Source organism: Mus caroli, unplaced genomic scaffold, assembly GCF_978045245.1.
Source record: "Mus caroli unplaced genomic scaffold, Mus_caroli_1 scaffold_8, whole genome shotgun sequence".
In the NCBI taxonomy this organism is placed as follows: Eukaryota; Metazoa; Chordata; class Mammalia; order Rodentia; family Muridae; genus Mus; species Mus caroli.
The window spans coordinates 121992391-122003982 of record NW_028227263.1 but is presented as its reverse complement, the minus strand read 5'-3'; the positions used below and the strand labels follow the sequence as shown (position 1 = coordinate 122003982).

General features: G+C 37.9%; 1 pseudogene; it reads left to right on the top strand.

Annotated features, from left to right (window-relative positions):
• Window positions 1-1894: 1894 nt before the first annotated feature.
• Window positions 1895-4884, top strand: LOC147003400 (vomeronasal type-1 receptor 4-like; annotated as a pseudogene).
• The last annotated feature ends 6708 nt before the right edge of the window (window positions 4885-11592 follow it).

Below are 11592 nucleotides of genomic sequence, written 5' to 3'. Positions count from 1 at the left end.
TCTCCAATGAAGGAGCTAGAGAAAGTACCTAAGGAGATGAAGAGGTTTGCAGCCTCATAGGAGGAGCAACAATATGAACTAACCAGTACTCCCAGAGCTCCCTGGGACTAAACCACCCACCAAAGAAAACACTTGGTGGGTCTCATGGCTATAGCTACATATGTAGCAGAGGTTGGCCTAGTTAGTCATCAATGGGAGAAGAGGCCCTTGGTCCTGTGAAGGTTCTATGCCCCAGTATAGTGAAATGTCAAGGCCAAGAAACAGGAGTGGGTGGGTTAGTGAGCAGGGGGAGGGGGGAGGATAGGGGGTTTTCAGAATGGATACCAGGAATGGGGATAACACTTGAAATGTAAAAGAAAATATCTAAGGAAAAAAAAGTCAAGAAGTGACATGAAAGAACACAATATTTGTCTGATCAGGGTATATTTAAACACGTTTGACTTGCCCCAGTTCAAAATACCAGAGTTGGCTGTAGAGATGGCTCAGCAGTCAGAAGCTCTGCTTTTAGGTTGGAGAGATGGCTCAATGGATAAGAGCACTGTCTGCTCATCCAGAGGACCTAGGTTCAATTTCCAGCACACACATGGCAGGTCACTGGAACTTCAGTTCCAGGGGATCTGACACCCCATGCAATGTACATGCAGACAAAACACAAATAGATAGAAAATAAAAATAATTGCATCATTTCAAACAAGGAATTAACATAAAAACAAAATTTCTCTTTTCAAAAAGGCATTGAGGCTCAGAACAATAGTTGGTTTCTGTTCCAGAGGATCCAATGTCATCCTTTGAACTCTGAGGGTAGCACACATGATTTTAGTGCACATACCTACATTCATGGAAATATCCATACAAGAACTCATAGATTTGTTGTTGATAAGAGAAGGTCTGAATATGATCAAACAGTGTAAGATAACAGAATGAGCAAGGGAGAGACAAAGGATGAACTGACATTACCTGAACACAAAGAGAGGGAGGGCCATTTTCTTCATGTTATGAGTGAAACTCTGCCTATGATCTAGTGTCTGACTTGGTACCCAAAACCTATGGGGAGCACTCATGGAGTTAAAGGGTAATTTTTCAAAAGGAGACATGAAATTAGAAACAGAGTCTGAGGGAACAGACAAAGGACCTAAATATGTATACATTAGGCCCTCTATGTCTATACCATGACTTCCACAAATTTTGGGGATTTGTGAATGTGTAAACAAGTGAGTCTCCCATTCTAATCCCTTGTCTTGGACCTCTTTCCTTTGTCAGTCTTGTCAAACTTTGATGTGTTACTTTTTTTAATCTTATATTTTGATTATTTTAATTGATTTTATTAAGAAAAAAATCTAATTCTAATAAAAATAAAAGATCCTATGAAGTGCAAGGTGATATATGTTGGGGAGAGTAGAGAAAAGGCAGGAAATAAGTGGAGCATGTGTGATTTAGATTTATTGTTTATGTATGTATGCTTTTCTAAGAATAGGAAACAAAATCTGTATATTACTTCTCAACTTTATGAAGAAGAACCTTGCTGTGCCACAGTGCCTGGAATCATAACACTTACTTAGAAAGGGCTGTCTTCAAGCATATGATGACCTTTCACTATATCTTTTACATGCTAGGATCACAGGCATGTGACATTGCCCAATTTTCTATACTTCTTAATATTATTAACTTGGTGAAGTTCATTCAATTTTTGGGTCATACTCAGCTCACTCATCAAACTCTTTGCACATCTGCTCTCTCAGTCCCACCCACCCAACTATAGATTGTCTTCTGTTTCCATCAAATCCATTCTTCTTTAGAGTATGACCTTCTTCACAATGTGACTAACCTGCCAGGGATCAAGTTATTTAAAAACTATATCTCTTTATCATCGATTATCACTTACAATAGTGCCCTGATGAGAGGTATGATATATACATTCTAATGCTGAGTGAGCACACCAAAGTCTTATCACTGCACAATGACCAGTTGAGAGTTCCTGAGATAATTAACATCCAAGATGCTTCTCTGATGAGGGCTGAGAAGTACACTGATATACAACTATATCAATAACTCAACAATAAATGTTTCAATTCTCAGTCCATTATGCAGAATATTAGTATTGGGTTTCCTGCTAGGACCTATCTGCCCACAGACAATATAAACAATGCAATTTATGAGTTCTACCTCATGGACAGGGACTTCGGTCTAATAATAAAGTATATGGTTTCTCCCAAACATTTATGTCACTCTTGAATCAATGGTCATATCTCGTATAGCCAGTAATTGCTGTACCTGTCAGGATTCATAGAAGCATGGTATTTCTAACTACTTTTCTCCTCCAGTACTGTGTGAGGCAACTTTTAAGAAAGCAAAAACTGGGTTTTCCATGTGACTTTTAAGCCTCCTTTCTTATACTACCTATGGACAGGTAGATGCTGTATAAACTTCCAAGGCCAGTTTGATTTCCGCATGTCTGTGTGTCCAGAATATGCTGCATTCATCCAACAAGTATTGGAGAGTTACCAGCACTATTATTCTGTGATGCTTGGGAATGGATTGGATTGTGCTTTGGGAGTCAATAGTCAAGCAGCTAGGAAAAAAGTCCTTTGAAATATGCATGCTAACATATTACAGGATGCCCAAATAGCAGTATGTGTCTGTACAGTTTTTCAAAAGACTATTTTCCATATCTCCCAGTCTACTTTCCCTCAAACATACACTGAAATTTAACACTTTTTGTAATATTATCACCCTTTAGTCCTTTATAACACTATATTCTGTCTCATATTTTTCAACATGACATGAATCTTACAAATTCCTGACATTTAAAGTTATTCCAAGAAGCTAATACCCCATATGTAATTGTCAATTGGCCAGCATAAATATCACAGTTGAAATTATGGATGTGTTCTTTTCCTAGAAAAACATAAGATTTCTGAGCAATAAATGACAAGTTATTCTTTCTTTTTTATCTTATTTCCACATATATGCCTTTTAAATGTGAGTATAGTCATTAGTAAAACTATTGGGCAATAATAGCTTGTTTCTCATACACCCAAGTATATGTTATTTGACTGTGCCTCAGATAACCTTGTTGCAGGTTTGAATATCAATAAAGGTTTAGAATATACAATTCTTAGATTTATAACCTGAGTTTTTACTTTTCATCCTTGAAAATCAAAACTAAGTCTCTAGCTTTCATTTATACCCGGAGCAGAAATGAATGTAGATGGGTCATTTTTTCTTAATTTTTTTCTTAATGATTGCTCTATCCATATCTAAGCTTATTGTATGTCAAGGATTCCTTCTTTACAAAGCAGATTCATAGATATTAATAGATGATATTAGGTCTCTGATAAGGATTCATGAGTATATCAGAAAACAAGTAACAATCTACCTGAAAACAAATGGATATTGGAATAACCTGAGGATTCAGGTGTGAAAGACCAGCTTCAGTTAATAAATTTGTCATTTATGAATGTCCTAGGTCAAACATGGGAAAAGTTGGAATGAAGCAACTTCCTGGAAAGTTACAGATTCCAACTGACACATTGCCAGTTTTCTGGGAGGACTTGGTGTCAGCATAATTTTGCAAGAGTGAAATAGTAAGGAGGAAAGTACTATGTAGAAACTCACATAATGAGTCCCTTGTTCTACCCTGGAGTGCACCAATTCACATCTGACTACAAGATCAATTCAGAACTTAGATTCTCCCAAAGGAAACATGAAAACTTTTTCATAACTTCTGCTCAGGTACTCATTAAAATCTCACAAACTCCTAGACATTATCATTAAGCATCAGAAAATAAAAATGAAGATTTTCTCTGGGGATAAATTATTGTTCCTTCATTGGAGATGTCCTAGAATCTCCATGAAGACAAAGGCACCAAGACCACAGATGGCACAATAATAAACTCTCTGAAGTTTATTGTCACGTCCAGGTACATGTTATGTTATGAGACAGAAATCCTGAACTCTTTTGGGTTACCGTCACAAAACTGCATGGAGAATAAGAAACTGAGGAAGTGGCTCTTCAATTCTTCATGCTTTGCCAGTTTGGGGTTGGAACTATGGCCAATGTCTTTCTGTTTGTCCATAATTTCTTTCCAATCTTGACTGGTTCTCAACAGAGTCCCAGACAAGTTATTTTAAGCCACATGGCTGTGGCCAATGCCTTGATTCTCTTTCTCACTATATTTCCAAACAACATAATGGCTTTTGCTCCAAGAAATCCTCCAACTGACCTCAAATATAAATTAGAATTCTTCAGTCACATGGTGGCAAAAGAAGCATAAAATTGTGTTCCACCTGTATCCTGAGTATCCATCAGTTTGTCATTCTTGTTCCTATTAATAGAGGTAAAGTTATACTCAGAGCAAGTGTCCAAAATTTGGGGAGTTATTCTTGTTACAGTTGTTGGTTCTTAAGTGTCTTAAATAACATTTACTTTCCAATTAAGTTCACTGAATACAGATAACAGACAATAACACTGATTCTAAAAACAAATTGTTTTGTTCTGCTTCTGGATTTAGTGTAGACATTTTCTTCTTGAGGTTTGCCCATGATGCCACATTTGTCAGTATCATGATCTGGACCAGTGATTCCATGGTACTTCTTCATGGACATCACCGGCGAATGCAGCACATGCTTGCCCCCAATCAAGACCACAGAGGCCAAGCTGAGACCAGAGTGACCCATACGGTCCTGATGCTGGTGGTCATATTTGTTAGCTTTTATCTTTTAAATTTTATTTGTATCATCTTTCAAACCTTTTTAAAAATAGTTTCTCATCTCTTCATGAGGCATTTTTGTGAAGTTTTGGCTGCAAGCTTCCCCACTCTCTCCCCCTTACTGTTGGTCTTCAGAGATCCTAAGGATCCTTGTTCTGTGATCTTCAACTGTTGAAAGTCAGAGTTGCTAAAAATGCTAAACACTGAAGACTGCTTTACTAATACCATCAATTACTTTATTATATAAATGTGTGTTTAACATCTTTTCTGTGAACAAGGCATGGTGCTCACTGCTATAATTTTAAAAGAGTAAGGCTATAATCGCTTGTTGATGTGAAAAGACTTTTGGTTGGAATCTGACTGACACAGTAAGAGAATTATTCACTACACTCTGTTCTCTTGTATATAACTGCACTCTGCTGCAGGCTCATCTAAAATGGTTGAAAACTGTTTTCTTAAACAGTTTCATGTGTTATATGATCCAGATCAAATAGTTATACTCTGCTCCTTTCAACTTAATACATTAAGCCTCAGATAAAACTAGAATTCCTCTCTGTATTTACCCATCTGATCAAAGAAGAATATACTGTAATGACTAAATGTTTTCAAAGAGGATATTTTTATTATTTTATATATTGCATGTTATTCCATCTTAGTAGATGTACACTTTGCTATCTTGGACACAACTCAGGTGTGAGTCAAGTATTGCACAACATCAATTCCTGCTCTATCAAGCACTGCAGGCTTCTCATTACATCAGGAGTAAAGAGGAAAAGAGGCAAAAGAAGTTCTTGATCAGGAGACTTAAGAGATTTAATGACTCAGATCCATGGAGGATACCAGGATCAAAACTGTACATCTTCTCCTTAAAGACATTGGCAAATTTTTCACTCTACTCCACGGTGAAATATTTTCCAATCATCAGAAACACCTGCCAATCAGACAGGAGACAAGTGGTATCAGAACAATGGCAGTTATCACTCTGTCAGTGGCTTCTTCAGTCACAAAATTATTTTCTCAGAAGATTAAAATCAAGCAGCTAACCTTCTATGCTATCAGAGAATATCCAAAGATACCAGAACCTACAAGCTAAGTATCTGTAGTGGTTATTGTTGTCATTCTGATGAAACTCAAAATCTAACTTGTCCTAATTACTTCTGTGAATTCAAAAAATTGGTTAATGTTCATATTTTTAATATGTATAGGATGTGTATGTCTTTAAGGAGACCCTCTCTCCTTAAGGAGAATAGGTGTTACAGATTGAGAAAAAACATTACTAATCCCACATTTGATAGAGGACTAATATCCAAAATATATAAAGACCTCAAGAGGGCCAGCACCAGGGTAGTTAGGGTGCAGAGTCGGCTTACACCCGCCAGCTACCCACAAGACCCGCCACAGGATCTTAAGACCTCTGGTGAGTGGAACACAGCTGCTGCTCCAATCCAATCACACTGGGCCTGAGACTGCATTAATTAGGGAAGCAGAAAACCCGGCCTGATCAGGGGCAAAAGTCCCTTCCAGTCCATGCCAGCACAGGGGGTACTTTGAGCATGTAGTCTGTGGACACCCGTAAGGTTTACACAGGACCCTCCATGGGATCTTAAGCCCACTGTGAGTGGATCACAACTTCTGCCAGGAGGCAGGTTCGAACACCAGATATCTGGGCACCTTCCCTGCAAGAGGAGAGCCTACCTGCAGAGAGTACTCTGAACACTGAAATTCAGGAGAGAGCTAGTCTCCAAGGTCTGCTGATAGAGGCTAACATAAATGCCTGAGGAACAAGATCTAACCAGAGACAACTACAAAAACTAACTCCAGAGATTACCAGATGGCAAAAGGCAAATGTAAAAATCTTACTAACAGAAACCAAGACCACTCACCACCATCAGAACGCAGCACTCCCAACCCACACAGTCCTGGGCACCACAACACACCCCAAAAACTAGACCCGGATTTAAAAGCATATCTCATGATGATGGTAGAGGACATAAAGAAGGACTTTAATAACTCACTTAAAGAAATACAGGAGAACACTGCTAAACAGGTAGACGACCTTAAAGAGGAAGCACAAAAATCCCTTAAAGTATTGCAAGAAAACAGGACCAAACAGGTGATGGAATTGAATAAAACCATCCAAGACCTAAAAAGGGAAGTAGACACAATAAAGAAAACCCAAAGTGAGGCAACGCTGGAGATAGAAACCTTAGGAAAGAAATCTGGAACTATAGATGCAAGCATCAGCAACAGAATACAAGAGATGGAAGAGAGAATCTCAGGTGCAGAAGATTCCATAGAGAACATTGCCTCAACAATCAAAGATATATAAAAAGCAAAAAGATTCTAACTCAAAACATCCAGGATATCCAGGACACAATGAGAAGACCAAACTTATGGATAATAGGAGTAGATGAGAATGAAGATTTTCAAGTTAAAGGGCCAGCAAATATCTTCAACAAAATTATAGAAGAAAACTTCTCAAACCTAAAGAAAAAGATGCCCATGAACATACAAGAAGCCTACAGAACTCCAAATAGACTGGACCAGAAAAGAAATTCCTCCCGACACATAATAATCAGAACAACAAATACACTAAATGAAGATAAAATATTAAAAGCAGTAAGGAAAAAAGGTCAAGTAGCATATGAAGGCAGGCCTATCAGAATTACACCAGATTTCCACCAGAGACTATGAAAGCCAGAAGATCCTGGACAGATGTTATACAGACACTAAGAGAACACAAATGCCAGCCTAGGCTACTATACCCAGCCAAACTTTAAACTACCGTAGATGAGTAAAACAAAGTATTCCATGACAAAACCAAATTCACACATTATCTTTCCACAAATCCCACCCTTCAAGGGATAATAACAGAAAAAACAATACAAAGATGGAAACCACGTCCTAGAAAAAGCAAGAAAGTAGTCCTTCAACAAACCTAAAAGAAGACAGCCACAAGAACAGAATGCCAACTCTAACAACAAAAATAATAGGAAGCAACAATTACTTTTCCTTAATATCTCTTAATGTCAATGTACTCGATTCCCAAATAGAAAGACATAGATTAACAGAGTGGTTACACCAACAAGACCCAACATTTTGCTGCTTACAGGAAACCGATCTCAGGGAAAAAGATAGACACTACCTCAGAATGAAAGGCCGGAAAAAATTTACCAAGCAGATGGTATGAAGAAAAAAGCTGGAATAGCCATTGTAATATCGAATAAAATTGACTTCCAACCCAAAGTTATCAAAAAAGACAAGGAGAGACAACTCAAACTCATCAAAGGTAAAATCCTCCAAGAGAAACTCTCAATTCTGAATATCTATGCTCCAAATGCAAGGGCAGCCACATTCATTCAAGAAATTATAATAAAGCTCAAAGCACACATTGCACCTCACACAATAATAGTGGGAGACTTCAACACACCACTTTCACCAATGGACAGATCCTGGAAACAGAAAGTAAACAAGGACACAGTGAAACTAACAGAAGTTATGAAACAAATGGATTTAACAAATATCTAAAGAACATTTTATCCTAAAACAAAATGATATACCTTCTTCTCAGCACCTCACGGGACCTTCTCCAAAATTGACAATATAATTGGTCACAAAACAGGACTCAACAGATACAAAAATATTGAAATTGCCCCAGGCATCCTATCAGATCACAATGGACAAAGGCTGATCTTCAATAACAACATAAATAATAGAAAGCCAACATTCACATGGAAAATGAACAACACCCTTCTCAATGATACCTTGGTCAAAGAAGGAATAAAAAAAGAAATTAAAGACTTTTTAGAGTTTAATGAAAATGAAGCCATACATACCCAAACCTATGGGACACAATAAAAGCATTTCTAAGAGGAAAACTCATAGCTCTGAGTGCCTCCAAAAAGAAACTAGAGAGAGCACACACTAGCAGATTGACAACACACCTAAAAGCTCTAGAACAAAAGGAAGCAAATTTACCCAATATGTTTAGACTGCAGGAAATAATCAAACTCAGGGGCAAAATCAACCACGTGGAAACAAGAAGAACTGTTTAAAAAATCAATCAAACGAGGAGCTGGTTCTTTGAGAAAATCGACAAGATAGATAAACCCTTAGCCAGTCTCACTAGAGGGCACAGGGACAGCATCCTAATTTACAAAATCAGAAATAATAAGGGAGACATAACAACAGATCTGGAAGAAATCCAAAACACCATCAGATCCTTCTACAAAAGGCTATACTCAACAAAACTGGAACACCTGAATGAAATGGACAAATTTCTAGACAGATACCAGGTACCAAACTTAAATCAGGATCACGTTAATGATCTAAACAGTCCTATATCACCTAAAGAAATAGAAGCAGTCATTAATAGTCTCCCAACCAAAAAAAGCCCAGGACCAGATGGGTTTAGTGCAGAGTTCTATCAGACCTTCAAAGAAGATCTAATCCCAGTTCTTCACAAAGTATTCCACAAAATAGAAGCAGAAGGTACTCTACCGAACTCATTCTATGAAGCCAAAATTACTCTGATACATAAAACACAGAAAGACCCAACAAAGATAGAGAACGTCAGACCAATTTCCCTTTTGAATATTGATGCAAAAATACTCAATAAAATTCTCACTAATCGAATCCAAGAACACATCAAAACAATCATCCATCCTGACCAAGTAGGTTTCATTCCATGGATGCAGGGATGGTTTAATATACGGAAATCCATCAGCATAGCCCACTATATAAACAAACTCAAAGGACAAAACCACATGATCATCCCATTAGATGCTGAGAAAGTATTTGACAAGATCCAACACCCATTCATGATAAAAGTCTTGGACAGATCATGAATTCAAAGCCCATACATAAACATGATAAAAAGCAATCTACAGCAAACCAGCAGCCAACATCAAAGTAAATGGTGAGAAGCTGGAAGCATTCCCACTAAAATCAGGGACTAGACAAGACTGCCCACTTTCTCCCTACCTATTCAACGTTGTACTTGAAGTCCTAGCTAGAGAAATTTGACAACATAAGGAGAATAAGGGAATACAAATTGAAAGGAAGAAGTCAAAATATCACTTTTTGCAGATGATATGATAGTATATATATAAGTGACCCTAAAAATTCCACCAGAGAACTCCTAAACCTGATAAACAGCTTCAGTGAAGTAGCTGGATATAAAATTAACTCAAACAAGTCAATGGCCTTTTCTACACAAAGGATCAATAGGCTGAGACAAAAATTAGGGAAACAACACCCTTCTCAATAGTCACAAATAATATAAAATACCTTAGCATGACTCTAACTAAGGAAGTAAAGATCTGTATGATAAGAACTTCAAGTCTCTGAATAAGGAAATTAAAGAAGATCTCAGAAGATGGAAAGAACTCCTATGCTCATTTATTTGAGTAATCAACCACTTTTTGTTTGTAGTTAAAACCCACAACACAAGTTAGGATATTGGGAAAAAGAGGAACATCTATTCAGTGTAATTAGTAATAATTAGAACTAGTACACCCACTATGAAAATAAGTTTGGAGATTTTCAAAAGCTAAATATGAAAGTACTACATGGCCTAGAATGTGCCCCAAAGACCGGATATCCTAGATGTTTACAATTTATAATATCTAGATATGGGTACAGGGGGGAAATTCCTGAATAGAACAGCAATGGCTTGTGCTGGAAGATTGGGAATTGACAAATGGGACCTCATGTAACTTCAAAGCTTCTGTAAGGCAAAAGTCACCATCAATAAGACAAAAAGGCCACCAACAGATTGGGAAAGGATCTTTACCTATCCTAAATCAGATAGGGGACTAATGTTCAATATATATATAAAGAACTCAAGAAGGTGGACTCCAGAAAACCAAATGACCCCATTAAAAAACGGGGCTCAGAGCTAAACAAAGAATTCTCACCTGAGGAATACTAAATGGCTGAGAAGCACCGGAAAAAAAATGTTCAGCATCTTTAATCATTAGGGAAATACAAATCAAAACAACCCTGAGATTCCACCTCACACCAGTCAGAATGGCTAAGATCAAAAATTCAGGTGACAGCAGATGATGGGGAGGATGTGGAGAAAGAGGAACACTCCTCCATTGTTGGTGGGATTGCAAGCTTGTACAACCACTCTGGAAATCAGTCTGGGGGCTCCTCAGAAAATTGGACATAGTACTACCGGAGGATCCTGCAATACCTCTCCTGGGCATATATCCAGAAGATGTTCCAACTAGTAAGAAAGACACATGCTCCGCTATGTTCATAGCAGCCTTATTTATAATAGCCAGAAGCTGGAAAGAACCCAGATGCCCCTCAACAGAGGAATGGATACAAAAAAATGTGGTACATTTACACAATGGAGTACTATTCAGGTATTAAAAAGAATGAATTTATGAAATTCCTAGGCAAATGAATGGACATGGAGGGCATCATCCTGAGTGAGGTAACCCAATCACAAAAGAACTCAAATGATATGTACTCACTGATAAGTGGATATTAGCCCAGATACTTAGAATACCCAAGATATAAGATACAATTTGCAAAACACATGAAACTGAAGAAGAACAAAAACCAAAGTGTGGACACTGTGCCCCTTCTTAGAATTGGGAACAAAACACCCATGGAAGGAGTTACAGAGACAAAGTTTGGAGCTGAAACAAAAGGATGGACCCTCTAGAGACTGCCATATCCAGGGATCCATCCCATAATCACCCTCCAAACGCTGACACCATTGCATACACTAGCAAAATTTTGCTGAAAGGACCCAGATATAGCTGTCTCTTGTGAGACTATGCCAGGGCCTAGAAAACACAGAAGTGGATGCTCACAGTCAGCTATTGGATGGATCACAGGGCCCCCAATGGAGGAGCTAGAGAAAGTA